This window comes from Pleurodeles waltl, chromosome 7 (genome assembly GCF_031143425.1).
Source record: "Pleurodeles waltl isolate 20211129_DDA chromosome 7, aPleWal1.hap1.20221129, whole genome shotgun sequence".
Lineage (NCBI taxonomy): Eukaryota > Metazoa > Chordata > Amphibia > Caudata > Salamandridae > Pleurodeles > Pleurodeles waltl.
The window spans coordinates 494,151,220-494,171,032 of NC_090446.1; positions in this window are offsets into that span (position 1 = coordinate 494,151,220).

The following is a 19,813-nucleotide window of genomic DNA, read 5'->3' on the forward strand; positions in this document are numbered from 1 at the left end:
TGGCACCTCAAAGGGCCCCTGTCACTAGCATGGACCAAGAACTGCCTACCACCTCCGCCGGCGCTAGTGGACAGGAGGCCCGACACAAGACCAACAGGCCACCAGAACCCCACCCCCTGCAGAAGGAGAACCACCCCGCAAGCGGACCCTGAGATCCAGGAAGAAGACAGAGTAAGATGTCAAGACCCCCGCCAGCAAAGGATACCGCCCTGATTGTCATCCCACTGTCCCACATTGTCACCCTGTCCAACTTTAAACTGCCCCTGCTCCACTTTCCACAGGCATTTGGACAATGCACCTGTGATACTGATAGTCTGGACTCTGCCATGGACAATCCTCCACCATCACCCCTCACCGATTTGCAACCACCCATCCCATTTAGAGCACTTGAATAAACACACTTATTGCACATAAACAATCTGGAGTCTGGCTGTGATTTTGAACAAATGTATTAGACATGACCGTGCCAAAATGTCCATTAACATTGTGATGCCAACAAACCGCTGTCACACAGCTGTAGTCCATGGGGAAACAAAGCAGATGTCACGCAGTGGGGCCCACATCTCTGAAAACGGAAGGGAAAGTCACAACACAGTTACCATACACTGGGGGAAAATAGTCAGACAGTAGAGAGGTAGAAGTCTTTAAGTATATGTAATATGCCGGTGTGTACTCTTACCTGTGTGTCATTGAAAATACTGCTGTATTACTGTGTTCCTGTTCTCTATGTCGTCCTCTTCGCCTTCCTCCTCTTCACTCTCCACAGGCTCCACAGCTGCTACAACTCCACCATCTGGACCATCCTCCTGCAGAAAAGGCACCTGGCGTCGCAAAGCCAGGTTGGGAAGCATACAGCAGGCCACGATGATCTGGCACACCTTCTTTGGTGAGTACATTAGGGAACCACCAGTCATATGGAGGCACCTGAACCTGGCCTTCAGGAGGCCAAAGGTTCGCTCGATCACCCTCCTAGTCCGCCCATGGGCCTCATTTTACCGTTCCTCTGCCCTGGTCCTGGGATTCCTCACTGGGGTCAATAGCCAGGACAGGTTGGGGTAACCAGAGTCCCCTAATAGCCACATACGGTGCCTCTGGAGTTGACCCATCACATACGGGATGCTGCTATTCCGCAGGATGTAGGCGTCATGCACTGACCCAGGGAACTTGGCATTAACATGGGAGATGTACTGGTCTGCCAAACACACCATCTGGACATTCATGGAATGATAACTCTTCCTGTTCCTGTACACCTGTTCACTCCTGCTGGGGGGGACCAAAGCAACATGTGTCCCATCAATGGCACCAATGATGTTGGGAATATGTCCAAGGGCATAGAAATCACCCTTTACTGTAACCAAATCCCCCACCTCAGGGAAAATGATGTAGCTCCGCATGTGTTTGAGTAGGGCAGACAACACTCTGGACAACACCTTGGAAAACATGGGCTGGGACATCCCTGATGATATGGCCACTGTTGTTTGAAATGACCCACTTGCAAAGAAATGGAGTACTGACAGCACCTGCACTAGAGGGGGGATCCCTGTGGGTTGGCGGATGGGTGACATCAGGTCTGGCTCCAGCTGGGCACACAGTTCCTGTATAGTGGCTCGGTCAAGCCTGTATGTCAGTATGACATGTCGTTCCTCCATTGTCGACAGGTCCACCAGCGGTCTGTACACGGGAAGATTCCTCCATCTCCTCGCATGTCCCAGCGGACGGTGCCTATGAAGGACAACAACGAGCACAGAGTCAATCAACCCACAGGTACGTTCCCACAGCTTGCACATAACACGATTCACTATGCATTGAATGGCTTGTATGAGTGTTGATGCAAGGCCTAGGTATGTGTGACGCAGTAGTAATTAAGCCATGTGGGCCCTTGAAATGGCGGCTGCCTGACCTGTGAAGTGTGACAGTGGGATGTGAGGTCAATGCACTGGCGTGGCACACCGTGGCGGTAGGCGGTCGAAGACCGCGGCGCGAAGCCGCATTGGTTAACATTGAACTCTACGGGTTTCAGGAGCCAATGACGATGTGCGCCGGCGGTCGCGCTACGCACCGCCATTTTCTATCTGCTTAATCACTCAATACCTGATCTTCCACAGGAGAGGACCTATACTGCAAGTGCTGCTGTGACCTCGGTCTGGAAGAGACAATGGCTCATGCGACTGGGGAAAGGGCCCCTGCCTTCACTTCTGAAGAATTGGAGAAACTCGTGGATGGGGTCCTCCCCCAGTATGCGCTACTCTACGGTCCTCCAGACCAACAGGTAAGTACACTGGGACCATGCTTTGTGGCCAATGCCTGTGTTGAGTCGGGTGGATGAAAGATGGTGGGGAGGGGAGCGATTGAGGCATGTATCAAACGACAGATGAGAGCATGTGCCACATGGCAAGGGTGGGGATGGGGGGGCCACTCACATCAAGCATGCAGAAGGTGATGATTTTTTTTCTCTCCCTGTACATGTCACATAGGTCAGCGCCCACCAGAAAGTCGCTATTTGGCGTGCCATCGCCAAGGACGTCCGGGCCCTGGGGGTCCACAACAGACGGGGCATCCACTGCCGTAAGAGGTGGGAGGACATCCGACGCTGGAGCAGGAAGACGGCGGAGGCTCAGCTGGGGATGGCCTCCCAACGTAGGAGGGGTGCCAGTCGTACTTTGACCCCCCTGATGTCCCGGATCGTGGCGGTGGCCTACCCCGATTTGGATGGGCACGTGAGGACATCACAGCAGACACAAGGGGGTGAGTACATACACATTCTGCTGACTTTTCGCGCAGTGGAGGTGTCTGGGTGGGGGAGGAGGGCTGTGGGTATCCCTAGGCCAGGGCGATTTCTGTAGGCTAGGCCCCTCCGTAAGGCATGGCCCTGTGCCCCCGCCCCCCACCTCTGTAAGGTGCCAAGTACAGGTATCCATGGCCCTGTGTCATCTATGTGTGCAGTTGTCGTCCATAGGCTTGTAGGCCATGTCCCACTGATTGAGTAGTGGACCCCAAGTGCGCGGCGTAGTGCAGGGGGCTTCTGTGTCTGTCCTCTCTGCCAACGGTGTCGCCTATGCATGCCCTCAACATGTCTTTATTTCTCCCCCCCACCCTTTTTTGTGGTCTTTCTGTTCATGTGTGCGTTAGCATCATCAGGCGGAGGAGAAGTGGCATCGGAGCACGAGGGAGCTGCATCCCACATGGCCATGGAGGGCCATGCAACGGACTCTGAGTGCACCAGTGGGACGGAGGGCGAGGGGAGCTCCACAGCGGGGACTCGTGCTGATGTCAGTGACAGCGACTCGTCCTTTGAAGGGAGCTTCCTTGTGGTGGCGGCAACATCCGTGCCCCCCGCAACAACAGGTACAGCCGCCACCCAGCGCACCAGCACCGCCCTCCCAGCAGCCCCTCAGCGTTTGCCCCGTGCCCGCTCACCCAGGAAGGTGGGCATCTCCTTCGCCCCAGGCACCTCAGGCCCTGCCCCTGTCACCCCTGCTGCCCTCAGTGAGGAGGTCATTGACCTCCTGAGGACCATCATTGTTGGGCAGTCTACCCTTTTGAATGCCATCCAGGGTGTAGAAAGGGAGATGCACCGGAGTAATGCATACCTGGAGGGCATTCATTCTGGTCAGGCTGCCCATCAGCGATCGTTCAACGCTCTGGCCTCAGTACTGACGGCAGCCATTGTGCCTGTCTCTAGCCTCCCCCCTCCAACTTCCTCCACCCAGACCCAATCCCCTGTACCTCTGCCTATCCCAGACACACCATCAGACCAGCCTGCACACACCTCAACACCCAAGGGAAGCTCATCCAGACATAAGCACCACACATCACACAAGCATTCACACAAGCAACATCCACATGCAGACATACCAACAGCCACTGCCTCCACTGTGTCCCCCTCCTCCTCGTCTCCCTCCTCCCTCCCTGTGACGTCTCCACTCACACTTGCATGCACAACATCTTCAGCCACTACGTCCATCACCAGCACACCCAACAGAACACTCCGCACACATGCAGTCACCACCCCCACTACCATTTACACGTCCCCTGTGTCCTCTCCCAGTGTGTCTGTCACCCCCTCTTCCAAACCACACAAACGCAGGCAGCCACCCACCCAACAGCCATCCACCTCACGACAGCCTCCAGCCCAAGCACCTGCACCCAAAGACACCAGACTTCACACTCCTACAACCACTTCCTCTTCCTCCACTCCCATACCCACTACACCTACCCGTCCCTCTCTTTCTAAATTGATCTTCCTTTCCAAACTTGACCTCTTTCCAACAACTCCCCCACCCCGTCCATCTCATAAGACTCCAATCAGCACCTCAGCCACCACAAAACCAGGACCTATCAAGACTATTTGCCAAGGACTGTGGAGTCCCCCACCCTCAAGGACAGCTAGTTCTGCTAGGAGCCAAGGCACAGCCAGCCCACTCCCGGAAAAGCACCCAAAGATTGCCAGTGCCCGGCGCGAGAGGCCAAAGACACCAGGGACCAAAATCCCTACCCTGGCTCCTGCAGGAAGTGGGGTGCCACCTGGCACACCGCCAAAGGTGGGAAAGGGCCACAGACGACCAGGGAAGGGTGGGAAGGGCAGCACGCCCGACAAGTCCGGCAGCAGGCCAGCTGGCCAGGAGGGCCCCACCAGCCCCATCCCAGGTGTGCAGGAGGACACCCACAGGCCCGGTACTGCAGCCCAGGAGGGCCCCACAAGCCAACAGACAGATGGGCAGGAGGGACCCGCCAGCCACATGTCAGCTGGCGAGTGACATCCATGCCATGGCCGGATCCGCTGAACTGGTCCCTTCCTCTCAAGCACCGCTGCACTGGGCCCTTCCTCTCAAGCACCGCTGAACAGGGCACCGCCGTCTCAAGCACCGCTGAACAGGGCACCGCCGTCTCAAGCACCGCTGCACTGGGCCCTTCCTCTCAAGCACCACTGCACTGGGCCCTTTCTCTCAAGCACCGCTGAACAGGGCACCGCCGTCTCAAGCACCGCTGCACTGGGCCCTTCCTCTCAAGCACCGCTGAACAGGGCACCGCCGTCTCAAGCACTGCTGAACAGGGCACCGCCGTCTCAAGCACCGCTGAACAGGGCACCGCCGTCTCAAGCACCGCTGAACAGGGCACCGCCGTCTCAAGCTCCGCTGCACTGGGCCCTTCCTCTCAAGCACCGCTGCACTGGGCCCTTCCTCTCAAGCACCGCTGAACAGGGCACCGCCGTCTCAAGCACCGCTGAACAGGGCCCTTCCTCTCGAGCACCGCTGCACTGGGCCCTTCCTCTCAAGCACCGCTGGCCCATTGGCAGAAGGGGCAGGCCCTCATCTGTGTCGGGCAGGGCTGCACGAAGCACTCTGGGCACCAGTCCCCCTCCAGAACCAGTGGAGACTGTCATCCACTTGAGAGACTGTGGCTTTGCACTTCCCAGGATTGCACAGTGGGCAGCCCACCCACTTGTTAGACTTGAGAGACTGTGGCTTTGCACTCCCCAGGATGCAGCAGTGGGCAACCCACCCACTGTATGGACTTGAGAGACTGTGGTTTTGCACTCCCCAGGATGTGACAGTGGGCAACCCACCCACTGTATGGACTTGAGAGACTGTGGCTTTGCAATCCCCAGGATGTGACAGTGGGCAACCCACCCACTGTATGGACTTGAGAGACTGTGGCTTTGCACTTCCCAGGATGTAACAGTGGGAAGCCCACCCACTGTATGGACTTGAGAGACTGTGGCTTTGCACTCCCCAGGATGTAACAGTGGGCAGCCCACCCACTGTATGGACTTGAGAGACTGTGGCTTTGCACTCCCCTGGATGCAGCAGTGGGCAACCCACCCACTGTATGGACTTGAGAGACTGTGGCTTTGCACTCCCCAGGATGGCACAGTGGGCAGCCCACCCACTGTATGGACTTGAGAGACTGTGGCTTTGCACTCCCCAGGATGGCACAGTGGCCATGGAGGCCCCTCGTGGATCTGGCGTCATGTACTCATGTGGCTGAGGTGCCCCCCCTTCCCGTCCCCCTGAGGTGCCTGTAGTTTTGCTATCTGATGCCCCTGCAGTGTTCTCTCCGTGTCAGGTATCCTGTGTGGGATTTGCCCATGGGATTTGGGCCCAGTGGTCCACGGACAATGCCTGCAAAAATTATCGGACTTTTAATATTTCTGTATATAATAGTTTTAAATGTGTGATATTTTTATAAGCCAGTAATACAATATATTCGACTGTTTATGATCATTTCCTTTTGTCTTTGCATTCTTCCGGGGGGTTTGGGGGTTGTAACTGTGATGTATTGCTATGCATTGATGTGTGTGTTGTAGTGGGTGAGGGTGGGGGTGGGTGAGTCGCGTATGTGTGTACCCGTAATATTTTCTCCTCCCCCCTCCCCTGTGTCGTAGGTGCAGTACTCACCGTTGTCTTCTGCGCCGGCGTTCGTGCTCCTGGTAGAGGAGCAGGAATACAATAGCTGGGAGTATGTGTAGTTCGGGTTCCATGCTGTCCAGATTCCTCGTGGGGTGTATGGAGGTGAGCGTTTTCCATTTGAAATGGCTGTTTCTGCCGTGTTTTTATCGGCGGGGCTACCGCCCCGGAAAAGGTGGCAGATTGGTGGGTTGTGATAGGGTGGGCGGTACATTGTCTCCCGCCTGTCTGTTGGCGGTGACCGCCGCGCTGTTTGTTTGTCCCGCCGTGGCAGTTGGAGTGTTAAAGTGGCGGTCTCTGTTGGCGGTTTCCGCCAGGGTCAGAATTCCATTTTTTTAACCGCCAGCCTGTTGGCGGGTTAGCCGCCGCTTTAACACCGACCGCCAGGGTTGGAATGACCCCCTAACTCCCTTACTCCCTAACCTTGTTCTGCCCCATCAGACTGGCTTTATTCCCACTTCCCACACCCTCAGGACCTTGTTTGCCATGGACCCGGTAATTCAAGAATTTTCATTGTTCCTGATGGTGTCGGCTATTGTGATTAACTGGACAAAATCCTTCATATTTCCCCTTACCCCAGCTACCATAATCCGTCCACTTTCATTGCCCCTTCACAATGTCACTGATTCCTTTAAATATTTGGGGAGTCACGTCAGTACTAACATGCTGGCAGTTATGCTTGAGAACTATGGTGTTGCACTGTCCAACCTAGAAGACCAGATTCATGGATGTATTAAACTGCCCCTTAAACTAATGGGACATGTCTCTCCCATGAAAACTATTGTCCTCCCTCAATTTCTTTATCTTTTTCTGAATAGACCCATTCCTCCACCCCGTCATTTTTCCCCACTTTGCACATCTTTATGGTGCGCCTTGCTTGTGTGGGACGCCAACCTCTGCTTAGCTTGGAGACCCTGACTTTGCCTTATGTTCGGGGTGGCCTTGCATGCCCCGATTTTGAGATATATTTTTATCTTTGTGCTCAGGCTTCCTTTGCTCACTATTGGCTCAAGCCCCCCCACTTAGACCACCTTGCTCCCGAGCATGTTCAACTGCAGCCCACCCTTCTCCCGACCTTGCCTGAGGCAGGCCCTGCAATAGTCCCAGGTAGACGTTGACACGGTTATGTGTACAAAGCAGGCTTGTGCTCATTTCCAGACTAAGCTTGGTCACCAAACACTGTATTCCCTGAAACATTTGCTTATCCTCTACCCCTTCACGGTATCCTGCAAGACAGGGTAGCCCATCGGATGGTGAGGCACTCGGACATACTGGAAATGGGCGGCCTTTTCCCTGATGGGCACTTCCGTGAAACATTGACTGCCAGTGCAGGTGAGCCTCTGGTCTTGCTAGATCTTTTCACCTTCACCCACAACCATGCACGGCTCCAGGAATGCTACCCAGTGTTCCCGGCGGCCCCGACAGAATGTACCAATTTCACCCTTCTCTTGAATGTGCCTTCTGCCCCGCATCTGCTGTCTCACCTCTATAACTCTGTGCAGTCTGTGATACTGCTAGGCTAGCAGTGAGCAACCAGCCGCTGGGAGATGGACTGAGCAAACCTATCTCTGATAAAGACTGGACTGCCAGTTGCAGGTTGACACAATCCGTGTTCCCGAATGGTAGGCTGTGTCTTATACACTTTAGGTTTCTTCACCAAGAATATTTCATCCCAGTGAAATTGCACCAATACAAACTGCGAGCCACAGATGAAAGTGCTTGCTGTCAGGGGAGTGGTGCTGAAGTCATACATCTGGCCTGGACTTGCCCCTCTCTATTGGCCTACTGGACTGCAGTTTTCACTACCCTTTTCACTACCATTTCTGACATTTTGCATGTTCCACTCTGCCCTTCGCCGGGACTGGCGCTACTATGTTTCCCGACTGAACTGTCGGATGATCATAAGAAACTCTTTGCCTTACCTTGCCGCTTGCCAGGCATAGGGTGGCTTGCACATGGGGCCGTGGGAGAATTTCCACTATCCAAGAGTTGTTAGGTGTGGCTTATTGTCAAGAGCAATTTACGCTGTGCTATTCTATGCTTCTTTCTGCTAGCAGACCCAAAGACATTTGGGACCCTTTCAGCTATATTTGTTGACACAATAACCATTCTCTCCTCCTGCTCCATGCAGCTGCCCCTGCAACTCTTCAATGTTCTTAAGAACTTGCTTGTGGTGTGGACTGCTCTGAAAGAGACCTGCATTTCCGACATGAATGCATTATTGCTATACGCTACTATTTATTTTGCAATGTATGAATTCTACCATGTGTGCCTTCTATCTGCCTTGATATAGTGTCTGATGAATCTCACTTCATTGATTGTGCTGTATGTGGAGATGCAGGTATCTTTTTTTAGTTGTATGTTCTAAAATTATAAATAAAATATTAATAAAAAAAGAATATATTCCAGTGGGCAAGAGTAAAGTGTTTTGGCAGCAAGAACACTGTGCATAGTTCTTATAAACAAGGACATGAAAAGATTTTCTACAAGGTATCAACTCTCCCTCACAAAAGCAAACCATCACCACATAACTTACAGGTGACATCTTTTTCCCATCAAAAACCCCAGAAGAACGTGGCATCTAACAGGCAGTCAATCATCTTGCAGTAATGGGGAGTACTCAAAAATACACTGGCCCTCATTATGACATTGGTGGTAAATCCCACTTACCGCCGCGATGACTGCCGCCAACTTACCGCCACGGATATCTGTTCACAATATTATGACACACATTCACCAATCTGTCAGTATTCAGCCACATACACAATTGCGCCAGACCAAAGGTCAGTGATAAAGTGGCGGTATCAAAACCCACGCCGTTATGCCAACAGAACAACGCCCATCACATTATGACCCACGAATCACCACGGCCGACATTCAACAGCGGTAAACCATTGGTGGTACATACTGCCGCGCTCACAATGAACACCCACATACAAAACAACATTACATTGGTCAATTTAAATAACACACACCTGACACCCATACATACACCACACACCTACACCACTATAAAACACACACCCACATTACCCACCACCCTTTACGACTACAAACCATTGGCATGACACAGACACCAAGACCACAGACAAAACCAGAGCCACATACCACTTACACCTATACACCACCCACGCACCCCACATCACACACCCCAACACATTACCCAACACACCCTCACCTACACACCTCACACAACACCCATGGCACCACAAAGATACCCCTGATTCACAGAGGAGGAGCTAAGGGTCATGGTGGAGGAAATCATCAGGGTAGAACTACAGCTATTTGGAGCACAGGTGCAGCTGATATCAATAACTAGGAAGATGGACCTATGGCGGAGAATTGTAGACAGGGTCAATGGCGTGGGACAGCACCCAAGAACTAGGGATGACATCAGGAAGAGGTGGAACGACCTACAGGGGAAGGTACGTTCCATTGCAGTAAGACACCATCTCGCTGTAAAGAGGACTGGCGGTGGACCCCACCTCCTCCCCCACAACTAACAGCATGGGATGAGCAAGTCTTGGCAATCATGCATGCTGAGGGCCTGGCCGGAGTAGGAGGAGGACTGGACTTTGGTAAGTCAACTCTCTACTACTATTATGTCCTACCTGCATGCCATCACATACCCCCACCCTCACCCTGACTCCCATCACTCCACCACGTCCCACACACCCCACCATCACATCTTACTCATCCCAATGCCAAGCCCTGAAAGCCATACCAATGCATGGACACCACTCACAGCCCTGCATGGATACCTACTACTGAAGCATGCACACTAGAGAGAATCAGCTATCCCACCATATACCAACTTACACAAGTGAAAGCTGCCAGGGCAAATACAACCAAAGAGGGCAAGCCACGGATGCACAATATGTCAGAGACAGAAACAATAGCACATCATTTACATCCCCACAGGTACCCGACCCAATGTCAGCGGACAGGAGGTGCCAGCACTATCCAGTCCCCCAACAGAAGAGACCCACAGTGATGACAGTAACTCTGGTCTTCAGGATCTGGATGACCAACCTGGCCCATCAGGGACCTCCGGACAGCCGGTTACCCAGGCCCAGTCACACACCACCACAGAACCTACCCCATCAGGAAACACCACAACAGCACCCACCCAACGTACCCATACCTCTGTCCCCAGGAGACGTCAATCAGCAGTGTGTCCACCTCTACCGGGACCCCAGGCCACACCTCATACCCAAGACAATCAGGGACCTGGGGTCAGTGGAAGTGGGCACACAGTTCAGGGGACAGAGGCACAGCCCACTAGGGACACTGGGAGGACTGCTGTGTGCCAGGGAAAGGACAGGCCCAGGGAACGGACTCTCCACGAGGCACTTGTAGAGATCCTGGGAGCATATCAACATCCCCAGGACACGATGGGCCAGATCCTGGACAATGTGCAGGAGAACAGGCAGCTGCAGGTGGGACAGTACCAGGGGATCGGGGTGGACTTGCAGGCCATTAACAATACCCTGGTCTCCATAGCAGGGGTGCTGGCAGACATGGCCAATATTATGAGGGAGGCAGTCACACAACAGCGGGCCCCCGCCATTAGCCAGACATCTGAACAGCCTTCCACCTCCGCTGCCTCTAGTGGCCAGGAGGCCCCGCCACAGGACCAACAGGCCACCAGCACCCCTCCCCCTGCAGAAGGTGAACCACCCCACAAACATTCCCTGCGATCCAGACAGAAGCCAGAGACACTTGCCAAGACCCCTGCCAGGAAATGAGACCCTCCTGATTGTCACCCTTGTGTGTCATCCTGTCCACCTTGAACTGCCATTGCTCCCCTTCCTATGTTCCCTTGGGCAATGCACCTGTGCTACAAACAGACTGGAACAATACCCTGGACTTTCCTCCATCATCACCCCACCCCATTGCACTTGCCCCTCAATATTTTAGCACTTCAATAAACACTCTTGGAAAAATAAGTATGGAGTATGTCAAACTTGTCAAGTATGTATTCATTTAAACAGGTACAAACATTGCAATGCAACTGTACAGAAAATGAGCATAGGTTAATGACCTGTAGCTGGCTGCAGTGACCACACCAGGAGCATATGTGAGGTCACCAACATCTGTAAAATGAATTGGCAAAGGGTACAGTAAGTGGGCATGGAAGTGGGGAATAACAGCATGTCAGTGCCACAGAAATTCCAAAACATGTAATTGAAATGTGAAGTAACACTGTCTTACCTGTGTGTCACTGGAAGTATTGTCTGATGACTGATGTTCTGTTGTGCACCTGTTCTACAAATAGACTGGACTCTAACCTGGACTTTCCTCCATCATCACCCCAGCCCATTGCACTTCCCCCTTGTCGTCAGAGCACTCCAATAAACACACTTTCGAAAAATACAAGTATGGAGTATGTCAAATGATTTCAAAATGTATTAGTTGAACAAGGTTCAAACTTTGCAATTTAAATGTACAATAATGTTTACATAGGAAAGACCTGTAGTTGGCTGCACTGAACACACCAGGAGCAATAGTGGGGCACCAACATCTGAAAAAAGAAATGCCAATGGGTACCGTGAATGGGCATAGAAGTAGGAATTCACAGCCTGCCAGTGACAATGTCACACATCAAACTGTCAATGAAATGTGAAATAACACTGTCTTACCTGTGTGTCATTGGAAGTATTGACGAATGACTGCACTTCTGTTGTCCTCATCCTCATCTTCTGCCTCCTCATCTTCATTGGCCACAGGGTCCACTGCTGCCACACGGCCATCTCCAGCCTCCTCCTCCTGCAGAAAAGGCACATGGCGTCGCGAGGCAAGGTTGTGCAACATACAGCATGCCACGATGATCTGGCAGACCTTTTTGGGTGATTAGCACAGGGATCCACCTGTTAGATGGAGGCAACAAAACCTGGCCTTCAGGAGGCCGAAGGTCCTATCTATTATCCTTCTTGTACCCCATGTGCCTCATTCTAACATTCCCCTGCCCTTGTCCTGGGATTCCTCACAGGGGTCAGTAGCCATGAGATGTTGAGTTAACCAGAGTCACCTGCAAATATCGAGTGACAACTGTTAGCCACACACTAACCCTTATGGCCCACAACATACCCATACACTAACATCCACTGGGTGGGACCCAGGGCTCACCTATTAGCCACACCCTGTGCCTCTGGAGTTGGGCCATCACATTTGGGATGCTGCTATTCCACAGAATAAAGTCATCATGCACTGAGCCTGGATAGTTTACATTGACATGGGAGATGTACTGGTACACCAAACACTCCATCTGCACATTCAGCGAGTAATAACTTTTACGATTCATTTTGCCGGGGGGGGTGGACAAATGCAATATGTGTCCCATCAATCGCACCAATGATGTTGGGGATATGTCCCACTGCATAGAAGTCAGCCTTCACTGTGGCCAAATCCTCCACTTGGGAGAAAACGATGTAGCTGCACATGTGTTTAATCAGGACAGACAACACTCTTTTCAGCACTATTGAGAACATTGGCTGTGACATTCTTGCTGCCAAGCCCAGTGTCACTTGGAAAGAACCAGTTGCCAATAAATGGAGCACAGATAGGACTTTCACAAGAGGGAGGATCCCAGTGGGGTGACGGATAACAGTTATTAGGTCAGGCTCCAATTGGGCACACAGCTCTATGATTGTGGCCCTGTCCAGTCTATAGGTGAGGATAATGTGCCTGTCCTCCATTGTTGCCAAGTCAACCAGGGGTCTGTACAGGGGGGAATGTCTCCATCTCCATGTCTCCATCTCCTATTCATACGCATCTGTTGCATTCTATGGGGTAAAAGAGTGAGCAGCTGGTCCTTATCTATACATTGTAAACACTACAGTTCAATGCATATTGTGATTGTTACAATATATTGATGGCATGTGCCCAGAATGTGAAATTGTGAACTGTGACGCAGTTAGAATCCATGGCCTGCCCCCCCCCCCCATGAAATGGCGTCCACCTGTCCAGTATGGAGGGACAGGTGGAAATGAGGAAATTCCGCTGACGTTGTGCGCCGCTGCGGGAGGCGGTTGTGAACCGCCGTGCAACTCCTTATTGGTGATCATTGGGCCCTATGGGGTACACTGGCCAATGGTGATGGTGAGGAGGCTATTGACCTCCTGCGATCAATCTCTGTTGGGCAGTCAACCACAGTGAATGCCATCCAGGGGCTGGCATCCCAAATGCAACAGTCCAATGCATTTCTGGAGGGCATTCACACTGGCTTGGCGGCCCTACAGAGATCGATCCAGGCTCTGGCCTCCTCTCTGATGGCAGCAATTGTCCCTGTTTCCACCCTCCAACTTCCTCTTCCCAATCCAATTCCCCTCAACCCCAACCTATCCCAAGCACACAGGCAGACGAGCAGGCACCCAGGACAACACACAAGAGTGGACATGGCAAGCACAAGCATCACACTTCATCCCACAGGCACTCACACAAACACCATCCAGATGCAGACATACCAACATCCATTGCCTCCACTGTGGCCCCCTCCTCCTTGTCCTCCACCTCCCTCCCAGTTGTGTCTACACTCAGACAGCATGCACTACATCATCATCCACTACCACCATCATTAGCATACCTATCATGACACACCCCTCACTTGCAGTCACCACCCCCACATCCATGCACATGTCCCCTGTGTCTGTGCCCCCTTCTCCCAAAGTACACAAACGCAAGCACTCAGACACCCAACAGCCATCCACCTCACAACAGCATCCAGCCCATGCACTTGCACCCAAACACAGCAGACTGACACCTCCTACAACCACTCCCTCTTCCTCCACTCCCAAACCATCTCCCTCTTCCCACCCCAATGTTCCTAAGAAGCTTTTCCTCTCCACCATTGACCTCTTTCCTACCCCTACCCCCAATCCTTCACGTCAGGCCAGGGTGGTCAAAACCCAGGCAAGCTCCTCAGCCACCCAGTCCACGGGCACAGTAGTGTCCCCAATAACTCCAGGTGGCAAAGGATCCCACCCACCAACCAGCCAGATGGAAAGGGTGCCTGCCCCAAGTGCAGCAGGAAGAAAGGGCATGGAGTCAGCCCCAAGTGATGCAGGAAGGAAGGGCAAGGAGCCAGCCCCAGCTGCTGCAGGAAGGAAGGGCAAGGAGCCAGCCCCAGCTGCTGCAGGAAGGAAGGGCAATGAGTCAGCCCCAGCAGGCAGTTAGGACAAGGGGTCTGGTGCTGGGACTCAGTCGGAGACCCCAACACCAACCATGGTGGTGCAGCCAGCTGAGGCTGCAGGGGATGGGCTGGAGCCTCCCTCCACCACCAGCACCATCACCAGCACCAGTGGGTAGCTGTCCGAGGCTACAGGGATGAGCTGGAGCCTCCCCCCACCATCAGCACCACCACCAGCACCAGTGGGCAGCCATCCGAGGCTGCAGGGGATGGGTTGGAGCCTCCCCACACCACCAGCACCAGTGGGCAGCCGTCCAAAGATGCAGGGGATGGGCTGGAGTCTTCCCCCACCACCACCACCACCAGCTCCGCCAGCAGCACCGCCACCAGCACCACCAGCAGCAGCACCAGTGGGCAGCTGTCTGAGGCTGCAGGGGATTCGGCTAGAGCCTCCCCCCACCACCACCAGCAGTAGCATTAGCACCACCACTGAACAGCCGTCACCGCCGGCAGACAGTGTGCAGTCCTGCATCCATGGGCTATTGTGCGGCCTGGCCTCTGCAAATCCTGTGGGTATGACACCCAGCTGAGAGACTGTGAGCTTGCACTCCCCAAGATCTGCATCACCGGGCACAATGCCCCCTCCAGAACCAGTGGAGAAGCCATCCACTCACCCCATCCTCTCCAGGATGGAGCTCACTGGGCATGATGCCCCCTCCAGAACCAGTGTAGAAGCCATCCACTTGAGAGACTGTGGCCTTGCACTCCCCAGGACCAAGCAATGGGCATGTTGCCCCCTCCAGAGCCAGAGGGCAAGTCACCCACTTGAGAGACTGTGGCCTTGCACTCCAGAGGACAAAGCAATGGGCATGTTGCCCCCTACAGAGCCAGTGGGCAAGTCACCCACTAGAGAGACTGTGGCCTTGCACTCCCCAGGACCAAGCAATGAGCATGTTGCTCCCTCCAGAGCCAGTGGACAAGTCACCCACTTGAGAGACTGTGGCCTTGCACTCCCCAGGACAAAGCAATGGGCATGCTGCCCTCTCCAGGACCAGTGTCATTGTACCATCTTCCGGCTGAGGTGCCCCCCGTTCGCTGTCCCCCTGAGGTGTCTGCCTATTTTCAAACTGATGCCCCTGCAGTGTTCTCTCTGTGTTGTTGCAGGAGTGAAATGGGGCCTTGGACTTTGAAATGTGGCCCTGCGGCCCACGAACATTGAGGACTGGCAGTGTCCCTTCATTTGTAAATATGCATGTACTTTTTTATTTGGATGCACATCTTGCTACTATTTTATCTTATTACACTCTTTTTACTCTATTGTAGTTGTCCTTGCATTATTCCTGAGGGGTACAGGGTCATTATGTTATGTTGCTGCATCTGCTTGTGTGTGTGGTGTTGGGGTAGGGGTGTGTATGTTACGTTTGTGTGTCACTCTCTTTTTCCTCCCTCCCTCTCCTGTGTGCTAGGCGGCTGTACTCACTGTGGTCGTCTTCGCCGTCGTTGATGTTCGCAGTGGAGCAGCACGTAGAAGAGCATGGGGAAGACATGCAGCTCGGGCTGCATGGCGGCGTGGCTGTTCCCTGGGTCTCCACAGGTGTGTCGTTTCCCTTCTGTGCAGTGTTTCCGCCAGACTTTTGATGTCATTGGTATCGCCCCGGAAAAGGTGGCGGATTGGACTGTCATGATATGGTGGGCGGAACATTGTCTTCTGCCTGGCTGTAGGCGGTTACCATCGTGGTGCCTGTTGATTCCGCCCTGGCGGTCGGTGTGTTAAAGTGGCTGTCTGTCTGAGCTGTTTCCGCCATGGTCAGAATTTAGCTGTATTTCCCGCCAGCCTGTTGGTGGTATTACTGCACTTTTTCACCGACTGTCAGGGTTATAATGAGGGCATGAATGTTACAGAAATACATAATGTTCAACAATTTAGGTGTTTTACTGCATTTGTTTCACCTCACTTTTTGTTTTATTTTAGTAGTTTCACTGTAGTGTGTACTTGAGTTTTTTAAATTTATTTTTTATTTTCAAATCATTCAAATGCATCAGTGTCCATGCATCATGGCAATACTTTAGGTTATATTTACCTGTACAGTTCCATACCTTGACACCATGAAAAAAACAGGATATTATGACAAATCACAGGTTGAATAGGCAAACTATTCTTGATTTATGTCATCAGCTGGAGCCAGATATTCTGCCTCACAATAGGAATCCCACCAATAAAACCAATAGTGAAAATCATGGCGGTACTCCATTTTGTTACTACAGGATCTTTCCAATGCACTGTGGCAGTATCTGGTGGAATACCTCATCCTACTTTCAGTGGTGTGTTAGAATAAGTACTTTATTTAATGATGAGACATATCAACAGCTCATATAGTTTCCATGAACTGAGAATTTTGCCAATGTGAAGGGAGATTATTATGCTTTGGGTCACCTACCACATGTGATTGGAGCAACTGATGGCACACATATTGCCTTAGTGCCACCACACGACAGAGAACAGATCTACCACAATCAGAAGAACTTCAATTCAATCAATGTGCAAGTTGTCTGCTTACATGATTGTACATCACAAGTGTGTGTGCAGTTGACCAGGTAGTGGGTGTAAACTCCAAAACGGACATAGTCAAAGGCTAACATGTATGACTGCAATGTATGAAAGACAACGGATGCGTCCATCTCTGAAGAAGATTGCACATGTAGTGTTGATGTACACGGCGTATCAAAAAAAGGTCACTTGCATCCTAACACTGCAGCCAACAAAACCTCCTCCACTTCTGCTACTGTTTCTGGATTCTAGGAGCCTTGATGCCCAGGAAAGCAGGTGACAGGGCCACTAACTTCTCAGCAGAGGAGCCTGATTTGCTGGCAATGGAGGTCCTATCCCTGTACAGCCAGCTGTATGGCTCACAAGAGGAACAGGTACATTTTTTCAATGAAAATTGTAATTCTCACTTATTTTTTATAGAAACACAGGCTAGAATGCCCCTTTTAGTTCTTTAGTGAAGTGTAGTGATTGAAGTGAAGTTTCACTTCTTTATGAATGAAAAATGAAAAATCATGATGTCTATTTTGGAACACATTCTAATCAGACAACACCACAACATTAGTGTGTGTTGTGTGTTTGAGGCCCTTTTTTGGTGTGCAGTTCTATTTAAACATATATCTTAATGTGAAATCTACAAAATTGACAACATGGCAATTTTGTATATATATTATGTTTGTAATGGTGTTGATAGAGTAGATCAGAGGTTGGAACCTTACACTGCTCTTCCTAAGTCTTATGGGTGGTGTAAAAAGTTGGCCCTACATTTATTTAATTTGGCAACTTTTAATGCCTTTATTGTATACAAGGATTGTTCACCTGAGTCAAGGATGACATTTGTTAAATTTCAGGAGTCGGTGATAGAAAGCCTTATTGTGGTGGAACCGGCAAGAGTTCCTAGAGTAGAAGTGGTGGAGGATGTGGCTAGATTGAAAGATCAGCACTTTCCAGATCACATTCCTGCCACTCCCAAAAAAGACTTGCCCACAAAGAAATGTAGAGTATGTGCCCGGAGATTAATCCGGAGGGAGAGCCGGATGTACTGCCCCGAATGCCCTTCAAAGCCTGGGCTGTGTGTGCCCGGCTGTTACAGAAGTTACCATACCAAAAAAAAAATCTGGGAAATACCGTGAGCGTAAGCTGTCTGTTTTATATTTTCATATGTTTCACGGTTGGCATCTCTGTCATGTATTTAGTTCGAGCTTTTGTGTTTGTAGTTTTGTGCTTATTTTATAATTAGTGGTTTCTTTGTTGTTTATAAACAAAAAAAGTGATGGCGGTGTGCTTGGGGTGGCGCTTGGCTGGTGGTGTGCTTGGGGTGGCGCTTGGCTGGCGGTGTGCGTGGGGTGGCGCTTGGCTGGCGGTGTGCTTGGGGTGGCGCTTGGCTGGCGGTGTGCGTGGGGTGGCGCTTGGCTGGCGGTGTGCGTGGGGTGGTGCTTGGCTGGCGGTGTGCTTGGGGTGGCGCTTGGCTGGCGGTGTCCTTGGGGTGGCGCTTGGCTGGCGGTGTGCGTGGGGTGGCGCTTGGCTGGCGGTGTGCTTGGGGTGGCGCTTGGCTGGCGGTGTGCGTGGGGTGGCACTTGGCTGGCGGTGCCAGCCAAACGGCAGTCCACACTCCCATCAGCTGGTGTGATTCTTGTATCAGGCATGTGGGCGTATGTAAGTGATGGGCCCTTGAGTGGCGCGGTCTGTCGATGTGAGTGTTGTAATGTGCTGGGCCCGTGGCTGGCGGTGTGAATGGTCTTGTGCGTGTCATGTATGAAAGGTGTGTGAATGGACTGTAAAGCGGTTGGTGCCTTGTCGCGGGTTACAGCTCACGAGCTGTGAGTCATTGGTTCAGTTTTTTGCCTTTCAGTTATTAGCAGTGCATTTCATTTTTGTGAAATCTCTTGTTAATAAAATGTGATCCACTGAACCATCACTCACCCTCGTGCCAAATCCAACCAGTATGTGTGGTAAAAATGACAAAACCTGCTCCGCTGTAATCAGGCGTCGCAGCACATCTGTGACATGCTAGGTGCTTCGGTGGGACCCCGATGATGAAGCATGCCACCAACTTGGTTGGTAGGTGAGGGGTCTTCTTCACATAACCTAAGTGTGTTTCTTTTCACAATTTTAGTGTTTGGCACATCACGGACGTATGTGCACACATCAATATGATATATTACAAAAATACCTGTTTTTGGGGGGGAGGGCCCACCTATGTTTTTGGTCCTGGGTGCGGCCTTCATCTAGGGAAACCTACAAAACCCAGACATTATTTAAAACTAGACACCCCAAGGAGTCCAGGGAGGTGTGGCTTGCGTGGCTCCCCCAACATTTTCTTACCCAGACTCCTCTGTAAACCTCAAAATTTGCATAAAAAAGCATATTTTCCTGACTTTTCTTAGTAGGATCACCGCTCCAGCACAAAATTCCTACTTCCTAGTTTTCCCCTCAGTCTCCCAAGTAAAATGACACCTCACTTATGTGGGTCACCAAAGCAGAGTCCGTCTAAAGATGTATAAAAGAATATGCCCTTATAAACTCGCTGTGCTATCCCTTCTATCTCTCCAAGTTTTGGGCCTTATTCTGTTGCAGGCACCTGGCCCACCCACACAAGTGAGGTATCATTTTTATCGGGAGACTTGGGGGAACGCTGGGTGGAAGGAGATTTGTGGCTCCTCTCAGATTCCAGAACTTTCTGTCACCGAAATGAGAGGAAAGGGTGTTTTTTTAGCCAAATTTTCAGGTTTG